This window comes from Asterias rubens, chromosome 10 (assembly GCF_902459465.1).
Source record: "Asterias rubens chromosome 10, eAstRub1.3, whole genome shotgun sequence".
Lineage (NCBI taxonomy): Eukaryota > Metazoa > Echinodermata > Asteroidea > Forcipulatida > Asteriidae > Asterias > Asterias rubens.
Genome location: NC_047071.1, coordinates 14983977 through 15007880, shown reverse-complemented (window position 1 = coordinate 15007880; position 23904 = coordinate 14983977). Strand labels below are relative to the sequence as shown.

Sequence of the window (23904 nt, the reverse complement as noted above, 5' to 3'; positions counted from 1 at the left end):
TAACAAGAAGTTGCTTTCTACCACACCACATCCAGCTGTCATCAGCTTCAGAAACATGTAGCGCAGTCTTCGGGGGATGAATTCTCCCAAATTGTTTGCATTGATTGGACTGCAAGCATCTTAGAATATTAGTTGTTTATCAATGAAGGGCATCAGCTTCAACAGGGGGTTGGGACGTGACGTGAGTCCAATGAAAAACAAGATTTGGAGGATGGGAAGCCAGGATGCATGTGCGAACTCGAAGGCCTGTGCCAAGTTGAAGGCCTGGTAATTTTGGATTCTGAACACTCATATCCTTAGTGCGCAGTTAGTGAAATTAACCCTCTGCTAATAGATTTTAAGGGCTGATTAATGAAGGTCAAAGCAATATGCCCTGTTTTGGTCTTGGTGCGTCTTTAAAATGTTTCCAAAATGTTTTGGTTTCTAATGAAAGTGTCAATTTCTTAGAAGGTATGAGACTTCAGTACTGAGGGTGACTTTGGTAGGAATTCAACGGTTAACCTATAGGCATTTTTTAGCTTGGCCGCCTAAGTACTTACTAGACCAGTTAACTTGACTCTGTACAAGAGACCTACTTGTTTCTTTGGATGTTCAGAGTGAGTGCTGTTAGACTGTATTATGTTCATACTTACCACACTTATAATTATGTTATATGTATGTTGACACTATTTGTTTTTCTTTTCAACTAACTGAACTCCCAACATCCATTTGTTGGACTCCTTCAATGAAAACACCAGACTTCAACATGTTGTTGACTGAACATACGTTCCAAGAGATTTTTAACAGAACCTTTATACCAGATTTTCGGTTGAAATGCAGTCAAGCTAGAACAAGTTATCGGTGTTGCCTTAAAAAAATGTTTGTTTGTTGAATGGAACCTCCTGGTTAAGATGCAATAAAGCTAGAAAAAGTTATCAACTTTGCCTTAAGTTAAAATATTTCTTTGTTAAAAGGAACCTCTTGATACTTGATTGAATATTCAGGTCACAAACTGAAAGTTTGTCTGTAGATTGACTGCTTGAAAAGAGATTCATGTTTTAAAACAATTTTTGTTTTACTAGTTGTGGCATATACATGTATGGTTGATCCTACACCAGTGTGCCAACTATTCAAGTTTATAGATGTACACATTTGAAATGTTGGTTAAACAAAACTCTTGTTTGTTTGCTTTATTTTTTAGTAATTAGCTTCAGGAATCTTTGATTTTAAAAGAAATGGGAAGGAGAGGAACTTGCAATTGGTTTTTCCACTGAATGACGCCCATGACATTAGTTGATTTTAAACATTTAGGCACAGGCGCCATAGATGCCCCATCAGACTAACCATATGTCTGATCACCTGCCACTATAACATTTGTGTTTACCATCATTCACCCGTCATGCCATGCACAAACCATGGGGCCGTATCTTGTTGTAATGTTTCCACCCAGGTGAAACTGAATGCGCAACCAAAGCCATGACATCATCAGCTACTCTATGATGTAACTTGCTGATGTTAGTGTGGAACCCTGACCACTGCTTTTGTACTCGCACAAATTTACCCAGATCTGTCATGTGAAGTTGTCAATGGAAGAAATACAATAATGTAATGTTTTGAGGTACTAATACTCCCTGACTATCTCTCTGTGGTGTGGTTTATATGGTGCTGACTCTTGGTTTGTTTTACATTATATCCTCAACTTCCCTGGGTTACAGTATGTTTTAATTATGGTACATTGTATCTGGTTTGTGTAACACCATGTGAGTGTCTACTTGCCAGATAGATTTTGTTGTTGAGAGAACTGTCTTGCTATATATTCTACTAGCGCAGAGTAGATTTGGGGATATTTTAGAGATGCTTTGAAAATTTACACCTGGGTGGTAGAATATAGAGCAAGACAGTTCTCTAAAAACCAAAATTTATCTGGCAAGTAGACATATTATAAACTGTGCCAATAAAGTATCTAAACACTTACAAATGGTACATGGTGTTACTGCAACCCAAATATAAATTGATACCTCACCATGCACATCAAATGCAAGTCGATATTTGAAGGATGTTGTGCCAATGTTGCAACCATTGCAATTTCTTTTAACATGCAGTTCAAGCACCATAGTCTAGTCTGACCCTTTACCTTCCATGCTGTGATGTGTGTAAAACAGGTGTCGTTACCCAATTAAAAAAGGTGACTTTATTGGAGGTGCACAGAACATTTTTGCCAGTGAAGGTGTTTGGTCATTATGGTCTTTGTGCTGATTTTCGTGGATGGTTGAATGTCAAGTCAATGGCCTAGTCTTGTATGAAAGTCTCAAGTGTGACAGAATTCTGGTGTGGGTAGTCTGAAACTGTTTTAAAAACTGAAGGTGCTTCTCGCTAAGGACGGCATGTTGACATCTTTATCGAAAGAGCTGTATTGGCCTAAAGGCACACTTAAATGTCCAGAGATATACGCAAATACCGTCGGTTCTGCTTTTTACCATTAATTTTTAGACTTGAGATTTAGTGATCTGATTTTCAGGGCTGCCCCAAATCACTTAATCCCATCTGTTCCCACACATGCTCAAAATGGATGATTTTATTCAAATTGTGATACCATATACAATGATTAAACCTAACCTGTTATCTAGCTTTTGAGGGTTGGGATTTGGGAGGCTCATGAATTCTCTTGCAGTTGTAAGGGCAAGGCAATGTTTCCATGGTAAAAAGCACCTCTGTGAGATAATTTTGTATTTGTAATTTGATCATTTCAAAGGGCATCAAGGCAATGACTAGGGGCATGGAGACATTCAACATTGCCTGAGCCGTGAAGTAATTAGTATATGTGTATCAGACCTGCTTTTGATTACTTGAACCCCCATGGTAATGAAAGTTTTTATTTAAGACAAAACAAACATTAGGGTTATAGGCCTACTTGATAAATGATGTATTGCCAATGATTGGGAAAAATCACATGTTTTGGGGTGTCATAGTTACATTTGTCATGGATATCCACAGTGTGATTAATTTTTGAATAATTGATAAGTTTACAGTGCGCTCAATCATTCGCTCACCTTATTGTACATGCCATTTATGGCTTAAGTCGGCTACTCTCTCCTAAACCATACATGTTTGATAAAAAAAAACTAACCAGGGGGCCCTTCTAGGTGTCTGAGGTGGCTCATGGGGCACAAAGCAAAAGCAGGGACTACTTTACCCTTTGACCCTGATAAGAATGCTAGGATTTATAAGGAATCTGTTGACGTCAAGAAAATATTATGTTTTACCAGGTAAAAGCTTGTAAATTAGGAGAAAACAGATTAAAAAAAGTAGTAACGAAAGTTACATGGAAACCCTCTTTGTTTACGTTTAATTCACAGAAAGTAAAAAAAAAAAAACCCAAAACCAAATAATAATAATAATAATACAAAACGAACAACAATGATTTGTATTATTGATTTGATAATTGATTTGTTCCTATTAAGCTGTGATGATTTTGCAGACTTGTTTGTACACACTCTCTCTCTCTCTCTTTAGACTGTTATTTAGAGCTACCATGGAGTATATATTTAGGCTTCACACCATGATGCTTTAAAGAGTATTCATATCTTGGTGACTATTTTAGGAAAGATATCAAACTTTTTTTCAACAATGCACTCTTGAACTTACTCAAAATTTACTACTGATTGATAAGTTCTTGTATTAACAACAACATCAACAACAACTACTTTACAATTTTACTTACCACCCACGCACAACATTTTTAAAGGAAAAAAAAAAAATTCTTTCAAAATTTGTTTTTGTTCTAACAGCCATCAAACCTCAACTGCAAGTGAACCGTCAAAGATCTCGTAAATACATTTTCAAAACTACAAAGACTATAAAGTTTCAACAAAAACTTCAACTTGTCCCATGTGAAAGTGATACGTGTAAATAAGTGACAAATAAGCCCTTTGGTTTGTGTTGGGACAAGAGGGTTGGGAAACCCTCATTTTAAGGAGGAAACTGTGGGTGTGGTCATGCTAATTCACTGGGCTGGTCAGTGGTGTGAACTAGTAAAATTACCAATTTCCCCTTTAAAATAATTTAAATAGATTGACTAGACTTGTGAAGCTATAGTTACACATGGGGTAGTTTCCCATTAAGTTCACCTTGCAGGAATGTTGTCAATATTTCACTTTGTTCAAAAGAAGGCCACATATGGGACCAGCTGTAAACAAGTAAATAATACAAATCATAATAATGCCTGGTGTTTAAGAATTAAAATGGTCTAATCTACAGTATGCCAATTGTTTTTGGGAAAACAACTAGGTTAAGCAAGGTTAGTTCCTTTGTCTGTGGTGATCCATTTTTGTGTTGAAATATTTCATGTTTTTGGGTCAGGGTTATGAAGTAAATGTGCACATATTCAATTATGTCAAACACTTCTTTTTAAAGGGAGGGCAGTAGACTGTACGCTAAAAAGGTTACTTTTGATAAATGGTTAATAGTATAAACTTTTTCTGAGAAAGGATTCCTTTTGGATTGTTCTTTCAACAATTCTGAAACGTTTCTCAGATTTCTGAGTGTTGGTGTCCATTCGCGGATGCTGCAGCCAGAGATGCTGTTCCTACTCATTGTCGCGTCCCTAAAATTGGATGGAATTGACGCTGCCGATTTTTTTTAGTTTAGTAACTAAAAACTGCATTCAGTTGAAACTTTCACAAGTGACTTTAAAAGTATCTTTCATTAAGATGTTAACTATACAATCGTAGATGTTGACAAAACCATGACCCTACCTTTAAAGCCAAAAGTCCAACTATTTGTTTGACCGGTTTGGGGAAGATATTCCTCTATAACTTGGGAATTTGATACAGATATTTAATGCAAATTGTATACCTTGACATGTGGTGATTGTCAAATAAAGTACATTGTATTTTAACAACACGAATCAGGGTACAGTAACGATGACGAAAGATCTTTTTGTAAAAACTTTCAAGTTTTCGTCCATATTACTGTATTGTTTTACACATAATGCATTAAAAAATACCAAAACTATGTGTAAAATGTCTTTTTCGTAATTTCCACAATGAGAACACTAGAAGTATATCATCAAACGCTGAAAACTTTGTCACCAAAATTTCACTTACTAAAAGTTAATCCAAGATATTTGAAGAAGCAAATTTCCAATTAGTGAATGTAACTTTATGGAAGACAGTCTCAGAATTATTTGATGTGGCTTAATCGTGATGTGAACAATATAGGCCTATGTGAACAAGTCATGAAACATTATAGGATGCCCATAGCAACACCAATTATAGACCTTATAGTAAGCCTTGCATTTATTTTATTTTTCATTAAAAAACAATTCAGATCCCCCCCCCCCCCCCCGAGGCATATATTTTATTTTAAGACATTATTGACACAATTATTATTAAAAATAACCCTGTAAAACAAGCGTGGTAACCCATCTGTAAAGGGTGGTGATTTAATATTTACAATTATGTATTTTTCCCCCTTGCAATATTTTTCAATTTTAAGATACTGTTGGTACATGTACTTTTATTTTTTTAAATAACCCTGGAAAACAAACAGGTGGTAACTGATCCGTAAAGCAAGGTTGCATTGATAGTTTTTTGAGGTGTGAACACAAACGACACTTAAAACTTCAGCTGTGCGGTTCATTGAAAAACTTTCTACAAACCATTTGAAGCTAACAAACAAGTGTTGCCTTCAATCGTGCAGTTTAAATATTTGTAATAATAATTGAGGAGATGTTTTGTAATGGATGAGTTAATTGTGTCTAAGTTATAGGGGCAAGCAACTTCTTGAAGAAAAATGACATTCAAGAACGGTTGAAAGGGGCAACAAGGCTAACCCCAGGTCATGGAGGCATTGACCTTAGTGAAATTTCAAGGAGATCTAACTTACATGAAAAGGCTTATTGTTGTTATTAATAACTTATCCAGTTAAAACATTTTGACGTTGTCCCACGATTCCCATAATAATATCTCCCAGCTCTCAATTAAGTACATGAGCCGCGCTTATTTATATCGTAATAATAACTAAAACTAAACCGGATATTTGAGTGATAGACAACACTAAATCCTATTATAAAATGGGTTTTTGTTGTTTCCCATGTGCTTAGGCAAACTAAATTGAGATCCATATGCTAGACAATTCTCTGGGTTCGACTGGAAACCACAGGCCGTAGAGTCTCAGCTGGAATTAACTCAGTAGTCCCTATCAACACGTATTGGTCCGCTGCCAGGGAGGAGGGAGATTGCATGAAATTCAGCAAAACAGTGTAATCCCCCGGATGTACACTGGATTTAGATGCTGAGATAAATCAAACATCTTCGGAGATGTCAGTCATTCAACTTTTGGGCGGCCAATTTGCAATTCAAGACAATAAACAAACACAAAATAGTTATAGCTTTATACTATTATAGTGCCAATCCATAGTAAAAATGCTCAGCAGGTCTTTGCATACATGTGACATTAAAATTAAGACGAAACCCTAAAAAGAGATAAAAATAATACAAGCAGAGGCTCTGAACTGATCCCACATACTTTAAATAGAAACTATTAGGAAAGTTTACACTTTCAATCCCATCTTTACTTTCTTAAAAGGTGAAGGTGTATAAGATCAATTTTTCACTAGATTGTTCTTATAACAGATGTTAAAATTGCATTGGGGATAAAGAATATTAACTTTGGTTTTTACCCATACACCGATGTATGTTAGCACTGTATACTCAGTACTCTCCCAAGTCCTGTGAAAAAAATATCATAGGCATTTTACTGGGGTGGGATTCGAACCCATCTCTTATATCGTTGCGGTATCCGCTGCCAAAACATAGGATTCAAACTGCCTCTAGCTACCGAGCAACCTCGGTAGTCTAGTTGTTAAGACACTGCTCCAGAATGGCAAGGGTCGTGGGTTCGAAAAAGGAAAGTACTGAGTATACAGTGCTAACACACATCGGTGTATGGGTAAAAACCAAATCAAAGATTGTCCTTGCAATTCAGAATTGAATAAAAAATGGGGATAAGTTGCATAATGAGTTGTGTATCTTGCATTCTATTTGACAATGGCCCAAAAAAATTGTTTAAGCTGTCAATAAATAGATTTTCTGCTGTTTTACATTTAGAAATAATACAATTTCTTTTAGAGAGATTGACAGTTTTAATTATGTGGCTCTCTTTAATATCATATCTAAGGCTCAACTTGGGGATAGAATTCAAAAGACTGCAGGAACTTTTGATGGACAAATTTTGTTTTACCAATACAATAATCGTTTATTTAAAGGTAGGCTACATGTATAACTTTCATAAATACTCACCAGAATTCAAAGATATCTGTCTTAAATAATACTCAAAGTCAACATTTCGATACATAAAGTAAGAGGAGAACACTAGACTTCTCCAGTCGTAAATTTACTGGCTCGCTAAGAAAAAGACGGGCCTTGGGCATGCAGTCCAGTGTTACTTTCTAACTCTGATGTTACTTTAATTTCCACACTCTATGTTATCTAGACGCAAGTTGGTTTAAACTTCTTTGTGGTTCTACTTCACGTAACATGGTACATTGTTCATTCAATAGACTGTGCAAGTCTCGCGCGCACCGGAACGAGAAAACACGACAACTGAAGAACGTTATTTTTTTATGAATCAAATCTTTGCTTTAACTTATTCTTAATGCCGAATCTGAACAACAAAAATACCCTGTAGAGCTTGTTTAAATTAGTTTTAGCTTTTAAACAAATACACAATGTCGGTTAAAGTCTGTGTATAGACAAAAGTAAAACTGTGGAACAAGGATGTTTGTTTGATCTACGCCCGAATGTGAAACTACTCAAAGCTGGTTTATACGCGGACGCACGATGGTCGCAAGGGCGTTAGGTAAACGCGTGACGCAGTTTAAAGAGGACCAATGAAAAGGCTTTTCACCCCGCGCGACCAAAACAAGCTTCTGCGTAAATTTTGAGATCGGAGATGGGCACAAATTCTTAATTTTTACCAAGTAACCTGACCTGAGGTCAAGTTGAAATATCGGTTTTTCTTGCTATTATGTTGGCTTTATTTTTTACTTTTATACATGATGTTAATTAGTATTACATTTTTAACAACATATGTCATTTTTATGGTCATAAACTACATTAAACTAAAGTAATGGACGAAACAAAATCTCCCCAACGTAAAACTCCATAAGGTTGGGACCATGATGGTCCCGGAAGTTCAAATCCGCGCGAGACTTGCACAGTCTATTGGAGCTCCGCATCCACAATGAAAGCCATTCACTGATGTTGACTTCTTGAACTATGTAGCCCCTCCCTCTTGGGAAGTTTTAGAGAGCTCCACGATAATTTAAAGAAATCTACAATTGGAACTAATCCAACAGTATAACAACTCAAGTTTCCGATGAACATTATTTTCAAAATCTTCTTTGGGTGCAGACAGCTCTACACCTGCTCCAGATCATCCAAAGCCTTTGCGGAGTCTGCACCCCTGATAAGAGAGCTGCTGCAGTACCTACACGACGTGGTACCAGTAGCCGCAGGTGGCTGGCAGGCACAGCATCATCGTGTTTTTCAACTTGGCTCATGAGCTTGCCTTTTGCGGGTGACTCACATGTCCGTTTGTTTCCTGGAGATAATTTGTTGCAAATGTGCCCCCTTGATGCTCCAGTTTACCATGGAGATCATTCAGATTATACGGTGTTGTGGCTCATCGAGGGTTGTTGTTGTGTTCGTGTACTTTCATTGTGATCTGCAGAGAAAAATCTGTAGTACGTGTCGTCAGGCAATAGGCCCTAAGTGTCTGATTTACTTTTAGGCATTCATTCAAATAATAACATCTCCATTTAATTGATGTTAGTTTCCTTTATTTTTAATTAATTCAAATTAACTTTCGGGAGGGAAAACCACCTTATTTAAATAGCATAGTTTGAAATGCAATCATGTTCTCAGTGAATGTGGGCCTAGAGTTCTAATTTTACTGAGAGACTACAATTTATAACTTCAGTTGTCTGAGTAATACAGGAATTACTGTGTCAGGAATGTGTGTTGATCAGCAACAGACTAGAGCTCTTAACGAATGTTTATAAATTAATGTTCTAAATCCGTATTTATATATTTAGAAAGAAAAGTGTTACGGCAAAGATGACATTCAAAGTGATTTTTTCATGGGTACTTTAACGGAGGCAACAGCGACTATTTCAGTCTCAAACGAATGTTCAAAACAGAATTCCCCAGACTTCATACAGTGCTGCTATAGTTAGGGGCAAGCTTGTTCCTTTAGAGATGACAAACACCCGCACACAATTCTCAATTGAAGGCACTAGACACTATTGGTAATCACTCAAAATAATTGTTAGCATCAAACATTGTGAGAAACGACTCCCTCTGAAGTAACGTAGTTTTTGAAAAAAGGGTAATTTCTCATGCAATTATTAAAATACTTCAGACCTGAAGCTTTTTTTTAAGCATCTGAAAACACACAATTTTGTGCAACAAGAGTGCTTTTTCTTTCATTATTCTTTGAGAGGACTGGTCTTTGACAATTGACAATTACCAAAGGTGTCCAGTGCCTTAAATGTATGATACCACGATACCAGTCTTTACAGACCTAGAGATTGCAATGCAAAATTTTACCCCTGAATGATGTGTCACGTAACAACACTGAGGAACTGAAATTGAGCATTCACCTGTGACTGAAAAAGGCATTAGACCAGAAATCATTCATTTCTTGCCAAAATGACTTCTTGCCTCCACGCTTCATATGTGGGGCTTTTATTAGGGGGAAACAGCCTTGCCCTTACTGAAATATCAGCTCTTAAAGGCAGTGGACACTGTTGGTAATTACTCAAAATAATTATTAGCATAAAGCCTTTCTTGGTTAAGAGTAATGGGGAGAGGTTGATGGTATAAAACATTGTGAGAAACGGCTCCCTCTGAAGTGCCATAGTTTTCGAGAAAGAAGTAATTTTCCACGAATTTGATTTCGAGACCTCAGATTTAGAACTTGAGGTCTCGAAATCAACCATCTAAACGCACACAACTTCGTGTTACAAGGGTTTTTTCTTCTTTCATTATTATCTCGCAACTTCGATGACCGATTGAGCTCAAATTTTCACAGGTTTGTTATTTTATGTATATGTTGAGATACACCAACTGTGTAGGCTAGTCTTTGACAATTACCAATAGTGTCCACTGCCTTTAAAGGGAAGGTACACGTTTGGGAATTGTCAAAGACCAGTCTTCTCACTTGGTGTATCCCAACATAAGCATAAAATAACAAGCCTGTGAAAATTTGGGCTCAATCAGTCATCGAAGTTGCGAGAAAATGATGAAAGAAAAAACACCATTTGTGTGCTTTCAGATAGGAATAAAAGACTTGTAGCTTGAAGTCTTTTATTATTTTAGTGAGAAATTACCTCTTTCTCAAAAACGACGTTACTTCAGAGGGAGTTGTTTCCCACAATGTTTTATACTATCAACAGCTCTCCAATGCTCGTTACCAAATCAGTTTTCAAGTTAATATATGTTTTGAGAAACTACCAAACGTGTACCTTCCCTTTAAAGGCACTGGACACTATTGGTAAAAACACAAAAGTAATTGTAAGCATAAAAATGTGTGTGGTAACAAACAATGTGGAGCTGTTCATAGTATAAAACATTGTGAGAAACAGCTCCCTTTGAAGTAATGTAGTTTTTGAGAAAAAGGTATTTCTCACGCAAATATGTGAAGATTTCTGGTCTTGAAGCCTTTCATTAGGCATCTGAAAGCTTGCAAATTTGTACACTTTGTTTCTATCATTCTCTTGCAACTGACCAATCAAGTCCAAGTTATTACAGATTTGTTGATTTATGCACTATATTTTTTGAAAATTACTGGTCTTCAACAATTACCAAAGGTGTCCAGTGCCTTTAAGGGAAAACAGCATTGCAACAGCCTTACAACTGAAATATCAGGTCTGCTTTGAAAGGCATTTTGCTACCTCCATCCCCCCCCCCTTCTCAGTCTGATTTTTCCTGAGCTTACACAGATTTATTATGTCATGCTTGGAGGTTTCCATTCTTCTCATCCCACTATACTATCCAGCTGAAATAAATAACAACTTGAATCTAATCTCTCACCTTGAACACTCACAAATTAGTTCCTGTTTGATAAACATGTTTTCTGGGAAGGAGGAAAAAACCTGTGTGCGTTGATGGGTTTGATCCAAAAAGCAGACAAACTTGCTAAGCACAGAACAGTGCTTAGCAGACAATGGTTACAAGCCCAAGTTGCTTAGCAAAGAAATTTGTCAAGCAGTATTTTCTGCTTAAAAACAGCTTTATGAAAGTGGGGCCTGATTTAAAACAGTCTGTATATGGGTACATGTTTACAAGCAAACAGAGCACAGATTCAACAAATTCACATGTCCGAGAATCAGAGGGAAAATTTCTAAAAATTTGAGTTGTTTGTTTTACTGAACTGAAACAAAGTTTAAATTTCATAGTCACAAACATGTAGTAGCAGACTTGACCATGACTGACTGGGATCTCAAACCCTTGGGGTTGAAGGCCAGGGTCAGGACTACCACAATGTCTCCAGACAGACTCAATGTTCTCAATCGTTATAACTTTCTCTCTCTCTTTCTTTCTCTTAGGATCACTGATGGTGCTCTTACTTGTAGAAAGTTCTAGTGAAGTCACAACACGTGTGTAGAAGGTAAGATTTTCAATTTTGTTTAATTTTATGGTTTTTGGTGCATCTTCAAGTATGCCATTGGAAAGCGTTTGCTGCAAAGAATTCAGAGGCACTTTAATGTTTGCTGTTCATCCGAGCACGTCATGATAAATTCCTACTTGTTTATTTCACATCTTTGAAGGTATGTTATTTCAATGTGAAAGAATGGTGCCCAAACCACAACATCGATAAAGGAATAAACTTTGTAAGTGTACTAGTTCTGGTCAAATAATGTTGATTCACTATAGTAAACTAGAGGCAGGCTAGGGGAAGGATTGGGGGCACATTCTGTGTAATGCTATGCCTCATTGCAATGCCATATGGTCTTTTTGTTGTAAACGATTCCGTGAATGTTCTCTCTATCCTTAAAAGACAGTTAGCAAGAAAAGCAAACCTTGGTATCTGTTTTGAGATTGTTAGTTGATTTGGGCAGTTCAAATTGACTTCAGCTTTCAGATATAACAGTATTTCCAGTATTTTTAGCATTCCAGCTTTTTAAGAAATGTTTCATTTATTTATTTATTTGTTTTAAAGGCAGTGGACACTATTGGTAATTACTCAAAATAATTATTCGCATAAAACCTTTCTTGTTGACAAGTAATGGGGAGAGGTTGGTGGTATAAAACATTGTGAGAAACCGCTCCCTCTGAAGTGCTATAGTTTTGGAGAAAGAAGTAATTTTCCACGAATTTGATTTCGAGACAGGTCTCAAAATCAACCATCTAAACGCACACAACTTTGTGTGACAAGGGTGTTTTCTTCTTTCATTATTTTCTCGCAACTTTGACGACGGATTGAGCTCAAATTTTCACAGGTTTGTTGGTTTATGCATATGTTGAGATACACCAACTGTGAAGGTTAGTCTTTGACAATTACCAATAGTGTCCACTGCCTTTAATTCTTCGGACAAACTATAAAACAAGCACATGCCGCCCAGGGAAGGGCAAAAGTTAAAAAACTGTCATCAAAAAAGATGTGCCCTCCCAGAAAACAACTTATCGCGGGCGGTGATCGTTTTTACATGTTTGAACAGTTTTTTATTAGTGAGCATTTTTTTTTTCCACTGACGTTTCGGTTATTGGAACCGAAACAAAATTGTACTGTGTAATGACGTCAGCTCACGGGTACCCTGATGCCATGATAAACAACAGAGCACAGCCTCAGAGATGCAGCTAACGCAATGCATATAAAGAACCCTGGTGAAAAAAGGTTCAAGGTTTTTGATTCATAGACCTTGCTCACCCTCGACCCTTCCTGTATCAGCCAATAGATCCATAAGGTCTATAGATCACAAGACAATGTCTCAGCCAAATTTGTGTACAATAATCCCTGACGCATCTCTGGCAGGAGCAGCTACATGTATGCAGCGAAGATACTCATCAGTCGGAGTCTTCTGAATGCAAAGTATGAAAGTTATCAAACGTGTCAAAACGTAAAGCAATATTATGACATCGCCAAGCAGCTGAGACTGAGAGAGTCAACGAACAACTGGCTGGGGTCATTAAAATGACGCCCCTAAACAACCCCAACTTTTTTTTACTTGTTCCCGGTGGTTAAAAATAGTCCACACTATCACTTGACTTTTCACTATTCAAGGTCGTGTGTGATCAATTGGCTGTGGGCAGGTGATCAGTTCCTGGGCTTGAACTTCCAATATTCCTGGAATATTAATTTATTTGTCTTTAATAGCGAGACCTCCCATGAATTTCTTTAGTTTTGGGGGGTCGAGCTTTGCACCTTACACTTGACATAGCCAGGATATATAATTATGCTTCATCATTGCCCTATATTACACAACCTCTGCTGATATCCTAATTATCAATTGCAGTCTGTGGAATCCCACGTTATCTCGTAAAAAAAATTGAACTGATCTTGGCCGTGGACAAAAGGCGGAGATATTGTTATCATTTTGACAGTCACAGTACAAAGCCCCTAGAAGGCAGAGCCTGACTAAAATAGCTCATTGGTTCTTATTTATAGGAATCATTGAAGCAGTGAATGCTATAAATAGATGCATCCACTTATTTTAGCTATATATGGTAAGCAGACTGTCTTGGCAGGAATCGGTTGATTACGCATGTCACTGTAGGCAAACATAAGGAAATAGAGCACCTCAGATTGAGCGCAGTACGTACGTCACTAGGCCGGCTGTTGGGACACACGATGTGTTCAGCACACATGCATTACTGTAGTTCAATGGCTTGGGGGAAAGCCTCTTGAACTTGCTATTCAGTGTTGCACTTCTATAGCAACGGTACACGCAATACCCTGGTCACATTGTTAATGTCTTCGTAGCTCCTGTGAACGATACGGCCAATTGAAAAGAAGTCTGTGTGAAAAATATTTTTTCTCCAAAGACTTTTAGTATTGGAGGGTTCTCACATTGGATAACAGATATACCAAATAGCATAATGACAAGTTTCTAAAAATTTGTTTGTTTTTTAAATGACGTACATGGTTACTGCTTTTTTAAAAACATACAAGTAATTTATATTGGATTACAAGATATGTTTTTGTTTTTGTTTTGGTGGTGGTGGCGATTATCAACTTTAAGTGTTTTGGAATTTGGTGGCATGTTTTTCATTGGTTGTTTGTATTTTTGGTCATTTTAGTGTACACAATCTAGAGAGCTTTTGTGGATTCTCTTGATGTGTATCGTGAAGATTCTGCATGGAGGGAGTAGGACCAGGAGAGATCAAAACTGATTTATGGTACATTTCAAAGTCAAAGTCACTGCACATATCCCTATTGTAAAAGATGCTACATGATATATTCTGTATTGACCGAGATGAACCGCTTTGGAATTCCATCCTGCTGGTCCCGGCATTCAAACAAACAGGGCTCCAGGGAAGCCGTTACATGCTGCCACGCAGCGCAACTCAACGCAATCTAAGCCGTGTAGTCGTGCCTGGAATGTCCCACCATTTAACGTTGTTTTAGATTCTCCCCATGCCGTGGGCCTCAGGAATGTGCCTTGACCCTAACTGTCTCCGTTTTTTCAACTTCGCATGGGGACTTTTTGGAAAACTAGTACAGGTATTTTTTTTCCTGTCTTTCCCTTTTTTGTTTTACGTCAGAATGAAATGCATGGAATTTTTCTGTGTGGTGTGCTCTCATAAGTTTTGTGTGTACGGTGTGTGTGAAGACATGTAGTCATGTATGGTATGTATACATGTCAACCCGTACTCAATATTGCAAGGCGCTTTTAAAAAGTAGCGTTTAGGGGGTGGTCAGGAAGTACTTTGTTTAACATATTCCTTAAATCATTATCGATTTCCAGTAGTAGTTTCTTGGTATCTTGTACACTTAAACATATATATTTTCTTTAGGTGCCCAAGTTTATGTTGGTTAGATAGAATTTGACGCAATCACCAGCATCATCATTCACCATGTTTATGGGGACTTAGGTGTTTGGGGTTACCTGGCTCTGACAGGCGAGGAACTACACGTCAGCAGTACAACATGTACATTACCATGGAACCTTGCCCTTATTACTGTGTCAAAAGGTATCGTGTACACGTACACCAGACCATGAACTTCTCTCAGAACATAATTGTTCAGATGTCCACCTTAATGACATGCAGGCAGTCATGCATGCTCACAAGCAGGTGCTGGCATTCAGTACAAAAATAAATGGCCAGATGGCTTTGAATGAAGGCCTATGTTTGTAAAATGCCTGTTTATGTAGTGACACCTTCTGTGTACACATAATATATATAAGATGAGGTTACAACTGGTATCAGCAACATCATGTTGGGATGCGTTAACAAAATTAGTCTCCCAAGGATAGATCAATTAAAACTTACGACCAAGCAACAACAAAAGTGCAGTATTTTAAGAAAATTTTTATAACCTTGAAATGGTTTTGTTAGTTTTGAAGTTTTTGCATTTTGTTTTGTTTTTTTGCCAAGTGATTGTTTTTTTTGTAGATAAACTATAACTATGCAATCTGGCGATATACAGTAGAAAACAGTCAAGTTAAAAGGGTATATAGTGCATAAAATAGGTTTTCCTGAATAGTGAGATCAATAGTTTATTATAAGTTTTTGAACTTCGGAGACCATGGCCTCTGTTGCCCTGGTCTTGACCTTGATGCCCTTTCAAAAGTTTTCTATAGACTTTCCCCCAATGGGAGACTTTTGAACGCTAGGTGGCAGCAGACTTACCAGGTAGATGTCCATTGTTTACGTAGTTTTGGGCACGCGCGCATTACCGAGAACAATGGATTTTACCTGGTAAGTCTGCTGCCACCAAGCGTCCAAAAAGTCTCCTATTGAAACGCTCTTTGCAAAGTGAAAAGGGCCTATCCCTCTCAAAAATGAAATTCCAGGCCAGTTTATGCAGTTGAATTTGAATTAACAGGGAAAATCATTGCAGGTAAAATAGTGAAAAACAGAAGTTGAATTATGCATTGTGATATTGAACGTTATACACATAATGAATGTTTATGAGTGCAATGGTGCGAATATGTTCATGAGTTGAAAGATGGAATGTTCAGCAGATCCTTGCCATTTGATTGGAGGATTGTCTGTCACGTGATAGCAAATAAAAGTACCATTGCACGCTGAGTCACTCGCCGTGCTTTTTCGTTCCATCCGAAAAGTACCATTGCACGCTGGCACGCTGCCAGCGTGCAATGGTACTTTTCGGATGGAACGAAAAAGCTGAGTAAAAACATCACTGCGTGCGCGTGTCTTTGGTAACGCAGCAGGTGTTACTGCAAGAAGGCATAGTAAAATTACTAGCATTCGGCTTCTACAGTTGAAATTGTTTGTTTTGAAAGTTGTTTCTTTCAATCAAAATGACAAAGTTCTACTTGGATGTTATATAAAACAAATAATGAATGTTTTTCATTCGTGCAATGGTGCGAATATGTTCATTCATTGAAAGCTGGAATGTTCCATTCAACTCGGCTCCGCCTCGTTGAATAGAACATTCCATCTTTCAACTCATGAACATATTCGCACCATTGCACTCATAAACATTCATTATGTGTATAATATTACACACTAGCACTCCATTTCCCACAGCGACACTGCGTTAATCCCCTTGTTTTTTTTCTTTCTGTGAATCGTTACTTTTCAGTAAGCACATTTGCTTACTGAATGACCAAGGAAAAGTCGAAATAAGAAACAATTAATAGAAATGATAGTTCATTCAGTGGGGAAATGATAGAAGAGCCTAGTCGTGTTGTGTCTGTTTACAAGGCTCCTCGTACTATGTCCAATTATGAAGAAAGGCATGACGTCGGCATTGAACTATAGCCATGTTTGGAAACCTTGTTGTCATGTGGCTGCTGTACATAAAGTCAAAACACATGTAAAGTGAAAGCGTTGTGTTTGTAAAAAGGTCTTGTTTGATTGTTTTGGTTGAACTATCGTTTGTTGTTTGTTGTGAGTGTAGCAGATGGATTGAAGCAAAAGTAAGGAAGGACATGTCATCACCGTAAACTTAACATTGCTCATTCCTAAGATTGCGTTGGATTTTTTTTCCCGATTTAATTAAAAATCTGGCAATATTTTTAGTGAAGATGAAAAAATTTATTTCAAAGAAGTTATTAGTTGTTGAAGTTCAAGCCACTTCTGGTAAAAGGGCTACAAGAATAAATGACAAAGAAAATGTATAAACTCATGAAACTGGAAGCTGAAGGTAGGAGCTGATTTCCTTTCAAACTTTGCGTGTGTTCCCCCCCCCCCCCCTCCGAATAATGAAAAGACGATTTGGCTTGATTTGTTAGACATTTCAGGGACACCTTATTTTACAATAGTAAAAACACTCAAATTTTTGTCCTACCTAGTTAAATCTGTGTATTTTTAGGTCACTCCTTTCAGGACAAAAACTCGTTATGTCCAACTTGAATAAAATGTTCTGATTGTAGGCCATATAATTATGCTGCCCGCAGTGGCTGTGGCTGACCACACACAGCTCCCGTGGTGGATGACCTCAAATCGCGCACAAGTTGTGGACTCTATTTTGACGAGCTGTGCATTTAAATGAAATGTGAAATACTGACACTAGCCAAAGTTTGTGGTGAAATACTTTTTTTGTTTAACTTGTAGAATGATCAATTTGTGAGGAAACTTGTTCATAGTTCTTGAAAGTATACTAAAAAATACCCATGCTACTTGGTATTTTTTAAAGGCAGTGGACACTATTGGTAATTACTCAAAATAATTAGGAGCACAAAACCTTAATTGGTAACAAGTAATGGGGAGCTAGTATAAAACATCGTGAGAAACGGCTTCCGCTGAAGTAACACAGTTTTCAAAGTAATTTTCCACGAATTTGATTTAGAGACCTCAGGTTTAGAATTTGAGGTCTCAAAATCAAGCATCTGAAAGCACATAACTTCGTGTGAGAAGGGTGTTTTTTCTTTCATTAATATCTCGCCACTTCGATGACAAATTGCGCTCAAATTTTCACAGGTTTGTTATTTTATGCATATGTTGAGATACACCAAGTGAGAAGACTGGTCTTCGACAGTTACCAATAGTGCCCAAGTTCTTTAAAGGTAGACTTTTTAAGTGTAATTATTGTTAGGATTTTTACAAAACTTGGGGTATTCTGACCAAGAGCCATGCAATCTGGAGTGTTAAGCTACTGTTTTGATTGTTTTTTTTTATTACTTTGTGTAAGTTAATCTCAAGTGAAAAAGGGGGGAATTTCTATTTGTTGCTGTATTGCCTACACTGCTAGAGTATCGGCCCTAAATGTTGGCTTGTGCTGTGGAGAACCCTGATTTTGATGACTTTTATTTTTTGTATTTGTACATACATATAATTTTACCCTAAAAAACATATCTAAACTTTAAGCTTATTTCGAACTGCTTAATAACTATAAAAAAACTACTTGTCTAAATTTTTTAAAATTTGTATTTTGTTTTGCACCTTTCGCCAAGATTTTTCCAAATATGGAAAGAAAGGTAAAAAAGTTTTATGTTCATTTATATGTAAATCAGTCAAACTGCATGGTATAGGGAATAAATTAACAGTCAATCGATTGATTGTTACGATCCAAATTCCTAAAGGCCAGAGACTTCGAAAAATACCCCCGCCCCAAAGAAATAAGGGTAACAAAAGTAATCAAACAGACCAGCACAATATGAAACAGCAAGTATGTTCAGTTAAATTTAATATAAACCATTACGTAAACAAAAATAAGGCAATACAAAAAGCCCCCTCGGTGCTCTCTGCTTTCGTACCGTCGTTGCTTCACGCAACCGGTACAACAAAGTCCGACGACCGCAGCTCGGAGAAAAAGAAAACTCACACAGTACCCAAGTCACGAGTCTGTGTGTCGTAAAGTTCGACGCTCTTGGGAAGTCACAGCTCCGCCTCGTCGACGTGCAAACTCCCCGTCATTGAAGAGCCACCGCAGCCTACTGCATGGTTTCGGCAGCGACGAACTTTACTGGAGGCTTCACGGATTGATCCGTGCAAGAACGGCGAAACTAACACATGTCGAACTAAAAATGCCGCTCCAACGTGGGCATACTCAGAGGGAATTCTCCGCCCGATCAACTCTGCTACTCTGCAGACCTCCGCCCCGAAACTGAAGAAATAAAAATGTGAGGGACGAGGATGGCCGCAATCCTTCCTTATATAGCGAATCCTGAATTCTCAGCATTCTCCAAACTCTGCGAATTCCAATATTCTGTTCATGTCTGCAAAACAGGTGTTTGTGTGGCGTACGAAGAAAAGTTCCAACCGATTAACAAGTTTAACACACGCGTGACTGCTCACCCCAAACTTAAAGTATGTGCTCGCCCCACTAAGGAAATCTATAACATTCTACACGTATAGTATTAAATACTTAAATAAAGAAACATTACTCCATTGTTACTTTAATCCCAACGCTTATTTACAAAACCGGACATTTACTCTGGACCATTTACTCTGGACCATGACATGTCGATATTGATTTTTGGTCTCCAATTCTCCAAACGGACACCTGTAAAATCTGAGCCACATGTAAGTAAATGTATATTTGTCTCAAGTTCATGTAATTTCTGCCTGCTGTCCTTCATTAAAATGCACATCGTCAGTCACGCAATTTGGGCAAACACATGTTTTTGGAGAAAAGTCAAGTGATTAATGAGATTTTAAATTGAGCTCATTTTGCTTACGACCAATAAATTAACAAACCTTAGAAATAAACATCTGCCCATTTCCAGTTCAGCACGCTCTGTAAAAACTTATGCGTATCACAAATTGCTCATAAATAAACATTTGTTAATACAATTGATCGTCTGGTGTAAATTTTGTGCTTTTGTTTCCAAAATAGACATACAATACTGATTTAAAGTTGTGTGTTCGCTTCTCATTTTGAACTGTTCCTGATCCTTTTCATACAGTTGAATTATTTTAGTTTAGTATTGGGAAGCTACAATGTATAGTGTGCCTGATCCCAGTACAATGTACAGACCTTGAGTTTCATCTTTGGCAAGGCAAGGCCATTTTCATTTTGCATAGGGCACTTAGAACATCTTAAAGTCTATGTGAAACTATTGAAGGGGCACCAAAAGGCCAAGACCAGGACAACGAAGGCAATGGCCTCTGTGGCCTCTGTGTAATAGACCGATCCACTAAGCAACTAAGGTCCGACAAATAAGGTCCGACAAATAAAGTCCGACATGCGTGCGGGTATCTTAGCGCGCGGCAGAGTTGTGCAGAAAGGCATTGGAGAGCCCCACGTTAAGCTTGGGCGATATCGATTTATTTTATTCACGATATATCGCCGACAATATATCGCGATATTCAATATAATCGCGATTCATGAAATTTGACATCATCAGTCTTAAAACTCCAAGTGAAAGTTGTAGAAGAGACAGTCCTAGCATAAGAGAGGTGTTCTAATGACCTATTCTTCTGGTTTTACTCCAAACCTATGGGTGCAAGATGTCTCAGCTAGCAATATATACATCGCGATATTTAATCGATATATCGATATATCGCGATATATCGATATTTCGATTAAAACCAAATCCATCCGATATCGAAATCGTGTCCAAATTAATATCGCGATATTCGATAATATCGTGATATCGCCCAAGCTTACCCCACGTGTTCTTGCTCACACGTGTGTCGTGGGCGGAGCCTACTGAATCGGTCTATTCCAGGCCTGAAAGTACATAATGAATTGTAGTCTGTCTCACCATAGAAGAGGCTCTCTCGTTGAATGCTTTCACATTATCAGTATTACAGAAGTTGTGATAGAAAATCTTTCTGTGGATATGACCATTAGGGGGCACAGCCGATGCTAATCTTATGAAAAAATTACAGCAAATAATGTGGCCACCAGCAGTCCAGCATTCTCCTGAAGATGAGCAGAGTATCTGTTTGAAATGTCGAGACCAAACCGGCTCTTCTCAAAGCCAACACTCCCACAACACAAAAGAGATTTACACATGGTCGTAACCGCAAGTTTCATTCATTGCAGCAAATTTTCAAGACTTTTCAAGACTTTCTTTTACGGTGGTCACATTATTACAGGTAAATAGCTCTTACACGCGACTTCTGCAACCCCAAAACACTATTTGCTGTAGAAAGAAACTATAAAGTAAAAAATGTTGGACCACCTGGGGCTTTTAACCACTGTTTGGCTTTTAAGTCACCAATTGGTGACATTGAACTGAGTTTTTTTGTTCATCTACTTGCCTGTGTCTAATCTGCTTGTTGGTTTCTCTGAATGAAAATAATAGTTGCCCGAATTTGAAACTTTACTCTTGTAAACCTTAAATTTATTTGTCACTAGGAAATGGGTTACACAGCTCTGAATCTCTTTAAAAGTAGATGGATAGATCGAAATAGCTGATCAAAATTAAGTTCAAAGATTTGTTATTTGATGCATATTTTGGGATACACCAAGTGGGCATACTTGTCTTTACAGTTACCAAAGGTGTCCAGTGCCTTTTTAATTACGTTCAAGAGCAAATATTTTTGGAACAGCTGATATTGTGGAAAATAACACACCATGTACACAAATATGGTTGTACAGTCAGGTATTTTTTCACACTACGCAACAATACAGTACAATTAAGCACAATGGATGTGGTTTTCGGGGGCCAAACTGCTGTTTGGGTACAGATTGCTTGTGTTTTTGTCGGAAAGTGTTTGCGGTTAGATTCCTGTATGCAGAAAAATTCTTACTCTGAGGTTGCCAATAAATGGATTTTCATAGATAAATGTAGATGCTGTGTGTGGGCCTATACTTTCAGCTTGTTTCGAAGTGTCGACATGTACTGTACATTAGTGTTTGACCATTATATGTTGCATCAATTTCTCACTTCATTCACCTATAAAGTCAATGAAAAACTACTGATTTTCTTACATTGCTATTGCTATTCCTGTGCGATTCATGTATAATTTTGTTTTAAAAGACCTCAACTTTATTGATACTGTCATGGTCAAAAGGGTCATCGTAGGTAGCAGCGATGATAGTATATTACTCAACCTTTAGCATCAAGTTGGATTTGGTAATTAGGGTTCATTGTTAGATTATGGGTCAGATATGTTTATACCATGGATCTTGGTCAGTAGACCAATAATATTGGACTGTAGACCAATAATATTGGACTGTGTCGGACCCTGGATGTAAACATTTAGTGACCCTCGAAAGGCCATCTAGTGATTTGGCCACAATAGTTCATCATGCAATTGAAGTGAACTTGTTCCACTTGTTGCTCTATTAATAGAACTGGCCTGTAAATTGAGACATGACCTGTGACCCTGACTCTACAGTGTAATTGAAGCTCAAGTGTGGTTGGGTGATGTGAAGACAGTATAAACTCACAGCTAGGGCTAGAATGGTAAACAGGTAGTTCCTACATAAATCATTCATCTTGTACTTAATTTTAAGGTGACAGTGAATGCCATAGACTGATTATATGTTCAAGACATTACTAGTAGGTACATGTATATGATGTATAGAACATATTTATGTTGACTCATTGGTGACAAAACATTCTTGAACTTTGAAGACGTTGCTTTTTGACTATGTATTGCTTGTTTAGGCAAAATTGTAAAGGAAGATGTATAACAAAAGGCACGAGCAAGAAGTTTCAGCAGAGTACAGTTTGTTCTTGCTGAGTGACTTCTCCCCGAGTAACTTTGTATGGTCATTAATTTGACATGTTTTGAGGGCGCTGTTTTGTTGCTGCCGCTTATGAGAATTTGCTCCAGAAATCTCAGTGAAATTTTTGTTATGCTTGGATTTTTCCACCAATTCTTGACATAGCTTTGAATCTGGTGTAGTGCATCAGCTAGGAAAAGGCGCTTTATAAATGGTATTATTATTATTGTTATTATTATTAATTGTTTGAGTATTTACCAGTCTATGACCTTTTGTGCAAGGGATTTTAAATTGTAAACAATCTTAAAAATTCAAGGAGCTCACATAATACATTGTAATTGTATTAATGAATTTTTCAGTGTGTAAATTTGAACCTCAAGGGTCCTATCTGCTCAACGCCAACCTTGTTGTTTCCTTATTGGATGGAGCTAACTAGCCCCACTCCACTTCATACATGTAAGCCTCATCTTTTCTAAACCGTGATAATTCCATACATTGGTATTGTTACATCACATTGGCAATTAAGATCTCATTAATTTATAGAGACATGACTTCAGACAAGTACCACACCTACATTGTAACAAAAAAACTAATCAGACTGAAGCTGAGTTCCCATTGGACTTTTTGTTCTGCTGCCATGCAGAAAGTTTCCTTTGACTTCCTGAGGTGTAGTTTGACCTTGCGTTTCTATCTGGACTTAAATTCCGTGAAGGAACAGTTATTTGGCATGTTTGCAGTAGCGTTTTACAGCGTGGTCGCGGTAGGTTTACAGTGCCGAGCTGTTCCCATTGGACTTTTTGGGGGCAATGTTAAGTTATTTGAAATCAAATTCAAATATTTTAGTGGAAAATTACTTCTTTCTAACTACGTTACTTCAGAGGGAGCCGTTTTTCACATTGTTTTATACTATCAAAACCTCTCCAAAATCTTGTTGCTTTCATATGCATTTAATAAAAGGCCACAGCCGAAGTCATTTATTATTTGAGTGAGAAATTACCTCTTTCTCAAAACCTACATTACTTCACAGAGAGCCGTTTCTCACAATCAACAAACCTCTATTGCTGATAGTACTATAGTAAGTTTTTATGCTATGCTAACAATTATTTTGAGTAATTACCAAAAGTGTCCAGTGCCTTTAAATTGGGTAAACTTGGCAGTATACAC

At 37.5% G+C, this 23904-nt stretch overlaps 1 protein-coding gene across 4 annotated transcripts in view; it reads left to right on the top strand.

Annotated features, from left to right (window-relative positions):
• The window catches only part of LOC117295354 (myocyte-specific enhancer factor 2C-like), a 93134-nt gene that overhangs the window by 6051 nt on the left and 63179 nt on the right, over positions 1-23904 (top strand). For all 4 annotated transcript variants that reach the window (XM_033777953.1, XM_033777955.1, XM_033777951.1 and 1 more), the window contains exon 2: positions 11591-11652. The gene's annotated coding sequence lies outside the window, so the exon portion shown is untranslated. The remainder of the gene's footprint in view (positions 1-11590; positions 11653-23904) is intronic.